The sequence below is a fragment of the Ixodes scapularis genome, unplaced genomic scaffold (genome assembly GCF_016920785.2).
Source record: "Ixodes scapularis isolate PalLabHiFi unplaced genomic scaffold, ASM1692078v2 PGA_scaffold11__112_contigs__length_91849675, whole genome shotgun sequence".
In the NCBI taxonomy this organism is placed as follows: Eukaryota; Metazoa; Arthropoda; class Arachnida; order Ixodida; family Ixodidae; genus Ixodes; species Ixodes scapularis.
The window spans coordinates 69,630,489-69,636,488 of NW_024609837.1; positions in this window are offsets into that span (position 1 = coordinate 69,630,489).

Here is a 6,000-nt window from a genome sequence, read left to right on the forward strand (position 1 = left end):
CGCCAGGAACAAAGGCGCCCCCCTGTGTGCGAGATAAGCGCCGACGACAGGCCCCTCCGAGTACGGGGCCGGCTCCATTGACGGGTTAATTCTGCGTCGCGTATGCGAGCGCGAAGCCCTTGAGCGGACCGGTGAGTTCCTGCGAGCCCGAGATAAAAAGGCACTTGGGAAATTTTGCTCCTTCGGCGCCGTCTCCCCTTTTTTATATTGGAAGGGGGAGATTTTTTTTTTCTTTTTATCCGGCATATTTAAAACACCCTATGATGCAAAGTATAAAGAGAAATTTCGAAGAGCTCATTTTGTCTTGAACCGGCCTTTTGTAACCCCCCCACCCCTCCCACCTTTTCCGTCTTTCCCGCACTCACTTTCGGACTGGTGAAGCAATAATGTCTTTCAAAAAAATAAAAGAAAAACGCGGTACAGCTGGTTTGGAAAGATCACAAATTACATTCTGAGACGAAAAAGATTAAAAAAAAAGTGTCAGGCTCTTTGGAAATTCCAAATGCGTAACATTTAGAACGCCATCGCTGACGCCCGCGCGAAACCAGGGTCTGTCACACATATTACACAACGCACCAAATGAATTGTCCGTGAACTGGCGCTTGAAGTGACCGTCGGCCGCTGCGTAATAGTAGCGAATTTTAGGGAACCGTTTTTCCGCATCCGATGCGGTACGATGGGCTCTCCGGTACGCACTGCGCATGTGCCACCGCAAAAGACTCGCACATACGCAGTGCGTACCGGAAGTCCCATCGTACCGCATCGGATGTGCAATAACAGTTCCCTAAAACTCTCTCGTATATGGCGCCTAAAATACGTCTCCAACTGGTGTGTTTCACGCGTCAAAAAAAAAAAAAAAAAAAAAATGAAAAATGTGGCTTTTCGATTTTTGCCCATTGACATCACAGAAGAATCGCGGTGTCGCCGGTGGCGATCCTGGCGGCGTAACAGCATCGGGGGTGGATATGGCAGACGCTCGTACTGTTGCAGTTCACTTTAATGCTTGACAAACCACGGAAGCTCCGAGTAGTCAGGGGTTAATTTTGACTTCGCGACGACAACGACACTTCGTCTGCTCGCGCTTTTTGGTCCGAAACGTCTACGCGCAACCGCCAGGATCGCGCCATCCGAGAGCGTGACACTCAAGCTTCTGTGACGTCATTTGTTGTCAATTCGGGACCGCTTTCGATGTATGGGCGGGGGTAGGACGCTAAACACGCCAGTCGGACTCGCGTTTCGGCCGCCGTGGTAATAGCAACTGGCGACTAATAAACGCTCCCGTTTTCCAGACGCCCGCCTTGCTTCTCACCAAGAGCCATATGTTACGTGTTGTCTGCTTTGGTGCCGCCTAGCGCGGAATGGTGCAATGGTGGCTTTGGTGCCGCCTAGCACGCAGTCCCCGAAAGTCACCGACTGGAAGCGGGTGTGCAATCGGCACTTTCATCAGCTCCGCGTAGCGGAGCGAGGCGAGCTGATGTAGTGCGGGGCAAGCAGCGAGAATGTTGAACGCTCCGCACAAGGCGCTTTACCGAGGCAACATTCTAGACTCGGACATGAAAGGGCTAAGAGCTGCCCCTATAAATGTTATGCCTTTAGAATGCTGTGAAGCTTGTTCAGAAAAATCATAACTTACACTCTTAAATAAGAAAAAAAAAAAAATCACGGTTCAAAGCTTTTAACATTGTTTCATTTGTTCACCAGAGATAGTCAATTGATAAACGCTAATATGAAAACGGATAATTAGAGAAAGAAAGGGACAAGACTTTGCGATTCTCACGCTGCAGAGATGGGAAACACGCATTTGCGGATCGAACAATCCTTTTTTGTTTTACTTTGATACCTAGAAAAGGTTAACCCTGAACTCATTTCTTGTAATCTCTTCCTTTTGATATAACACGCTGGAACAATGAAAGCATAACCTGTGTAAGAGGAAAAAATGTTTCCGCCTAGCTACGACTTTGTGGCAAAATCGAATGCGATAGCATGCGCTGAACAATTTTGTTTATATAAATTTTTGTTAACTCAATGCGTTCGGCCAATGCTGTAGAAATTAGCGAGCCTAAGACGTCAGAAAAACCTCACATCACAAGACAAAAAAAGTTTTATAAAGCGGAAGCGGCGCAAAAAACATCACCATAAACGCAAATAGATAGAAAAATAAACAAAAAAAGGACAACAAACCAAACGAACAGCAGCAGTGGAGGAAAGTTAGCAGTCTAGGGCGGTTCCCTGTTTATCCGGAGAATTCATTAGCAACGCTCGCTCGCGTGGGGGGTGGTCGGCCTGCGATCCAACATAAATAAAGGAACAGAGCCCGACAAAGGCAACGGAGGAAACTGCTATACTTCACACCCCTCGCTTGTTCCGGACCCCGGACAAATGCGAGACTCGGAGCGCTCACGTACACACAAAAGCCGGAGCCGAGTTGCCGCGAATGTCCGATCTAATGCGCCTTACGCCACTCAATGAGGCGCCCATCGATTCTGAACACAGGACGGCTATGTACGCTGGCGGACAGGTGGAAATGAAATTCCCGTCCGCACGTTGACGTCGCTTCTGTACAGTGTTGGTGCGTGCAAGTGGGGCACAGAGCTTGTGCCTTGTGCGAAACTCCATTTTAGCGGCATCGTCAAGGTGCATTCCAAGCTATAGGCTGAGCGGGAAATGAAATTCGGGTTGAAAAGAATGCGGAGAAAAAGTCGTCTGCTTCTTTTGCAGGGGTTGTGGTGACGTCAGAAAGACACCGAGCTCTGAATGGCTCCGATTGAAGGATAGTGGGTAGACCTGAAGGCAGCTTGCTTTGAGGTGTACCCACTATTCTTTAATCGAAGCCAAGCAGAGTTTGGCGTTCTTATGAAATCACATCGACCCCTGCAAAAGTAGCAGACGAACTTGCGCTCCGCAATGACATCTTATGGTCCATTCTCGCAGCTCTGAGACGGTACACGCGGCTGTAATCATTTTACTGGATCTGAAGCACGGATGTCGGAGTACCCTACCGATTGCTGAACTCTTCCGCAGCGCTCATTCCGAATTGATAGACATAACCACCCGTATTCACCAGGCGCGAGTAGCGCCTGTTTGACCACTGACTAGCGACGTCATCGACTAAAATGATCACGTGGCGAGCGATAGTTGCCGCTAAGTAAGCGCTTGGTATTCACCGATCGTGTTTAGGGCCTAGTCGCCCCGTGCGACAAAGAAGTCGACTAACAAATCTTAGTCATGGGGTAGGGCTTGTTTAGCCGGTGCTTAGCGGGTCACTAGTGACTCAGCGCCATGGCCAACTCGCATAGCACCGCTGACCGCCAGCGCTAACAAAGCACTTACTGTTTCGGAACGCTGGGGGACACATCTAGAAAGAATTGGAGGAGAAAATATTGTGTAAATAGCCGTGTTCTGCGGTCAGAGATGCCGCTGAAGGGATCTCAGTAGGGGGCTGGACGACGAGCAAAAAAAGACATTTACGGGCGCTTCTATATTTTTTTATGTCGCTGGCAATGAGGCTTCCGTGTTTCTCCCTTTGCGTTTTGTTTTTATTTTTCTTTGTAAAACTCTTTCTTGAACAATTAGTCTCCCATTGCAAAGTTTTGATTTCCTGGTAAACGTTGAAATATTAGTTTTTATACGTAAAATACCCATTTACGCAGCGGCGTTTAAGTACGCGTATACGTGACCTATCTTTTTATGTCACTTCCGCTTGTTAGTTCTGACTGGAAAGTGGTTATCATTTGGGCCAGTTGTCGTTGCGACCTTCTCGTTTGGACTTTCTCAAAAGAACCATTCTCAAAACGTCCTTCCCGGTTGGGTCCACCGCTTTTGATCCGTTCATGTCACATCCTTCGCGTTTCATCCTCCAAGAAAAAAATATAGAATGGGGGCACTTCGAGGTGTCGGTGTTGTGACTGGGTCACCGCATATCCCCGAAGAAGCTTGTTCAAGTCCGCCCCTCCCTCCTCCCAACTCGCCTATACGCACGCGCTCACATACACACGCACATGTGCTAATTAGCCCCGCAGTTTGGCTACTAGTTCCTGGAATATGTCTCTTATGCTCTTGAAACATGCAGTGAAGGTCATGACCGGCTCGTTGGGTTGTTCGGAAGTGGCAGGCGCTGGGCAATAAAACACCGTACTGCTCTTTTGTGTCAAAGCGCGGCTTCGATAGGTCTCCCTTTTCCCGGGTCGCGGGAAGGTGCACTCAGAGTCAGAGTGGTCTCCCCCCCCCCCCCCCCCCCCACACACACACACACACACGCACACACGCACTTTGTACTCTATTTTTCCTTAAAGTGGACTGCAGCATACTCTACGAAGTCTCGGACCAATCCAAGGCTAAAAATGTACCACGCGCTATTCGGTCCTAGTGCGAACGGGACCAAATGCGATTAGGCCCAAATGCGAAAAGGCCGGTTCGGGTGTTTTGAGAAGGTTCGAACGAGAAGTTCTAAACGAGAATGGGGCGGAACGAGAACGGGCAAAATGCGAATGGGGCGTTTTGAGATACACCCCTGGACAAGATAGCCACCCGCTCGCATCGTGCTCGTGAATACCGCAGAACTAGTCGATCCTTAGTCGCTAATTTCTCCTCTTAGTTCGCGACTACTTATACGGGATACAAACTTTAAAACAGCGCTAGTGAGTCACGACTGATGAATACGGCTGAACATGCTCAAAATTACTTTTTATTGGCCACCAGTCGTTCTGACTAACAGCCGAGCGCGGGGCCTCGTCTTTGCTTCCCATGGGGCCATACCTACATCCGAGCTACACCCGAAGATTTTGTAGACGAATCGAAACCAAATCAGTAAGATCCATTCGACGGCGTTCCCGCAGATTGTCCCGCATACCCATGCATTGTAGCCGCGTCTGAACCGTATCAGGAAGTTTAATCTAAAGTTCTGTTCGCAGACAACCCGCATTCGTAGACTATGTAAAAATTTGCATGCTTGTTCTGGACTGTAAACATACCCGCCTCGCATCGGCGAATATTGGTAGCCGCATCCCACCCGAAATCCGAATAATTTTTTTTCTCCAGATTTTATACTTCGATAAATGCAGATTATGCATGTTAGCTAATTCTAAATGAAACCCGTCTCCTACCCATGCCTTTGGAGTCATTGTGAAACGGCGTTTACGGCGAGATTAGAAAGAATGTGTTGGCGGCGCATCCTATAAAACAAACCAATGTAAAAAAAAAAATAAACAAAAGTTTCTGCGCAGGAGTTGTCGTGCGAGGAAACAGGAGTCTACAGAAGAGAGCCATCCGGGATAAAAAGAGCCTCGATTATGAAGCCCACTGCAAAGAGCTCTGTAAACTTAACTTATGGCGACAAAATGACCGAAACAGAACTACTAAGCAGCATTAGTCTTCTGCTTTTAAAGAGATCCCGGATTTCCATTCAAGATACGTACTTAAAATATCTAATGTATTGCGCCTTCGTCAGCGGAAAACCGTGTCAGCAACCCACCCACTATCATCGGATGTTAGTAAATTTGTGCCGATTCCATCGGATTGGTAATTATTGCACTTATATTTGGATAATCCCTCGGTAGGCGGGCTCTTTGATCCCGCTCATCGCCGCAGTGAAACGTCTTTTGCGTTTCGCTCGAATTCGCTGCCACAGAACCGTTTTGCAACTGCCACCCGACTGTGAGAAACCATTGCTTAATTTGTACACGAGTAATTAAGAAGGGAGAGGGCCGTAACCAGGGGGGGGGGGGGGGGGGGGGTTAGGGGGTTCTGATTCCCCTGAAATGTTTTCTGGGTACGGCCATGGTGCGCTTCAGCTAGTCTTTCCGCTATTGACGATGCAGTCCATAGCGGAAAGTGGCGCCGGTCGGCTACCGGGTACCAAACCGGGACCGGTTCTCCGGTTTGCTATAACTCTCCATTATATGCCACCGATGCACATGATTCATAGGCCAAAATAAGACAATAGACATTTTCGAAATGGCCGCCGTTCTCCCCGAACCCCCCCCCCCCTCCCCCCCCCGAAAT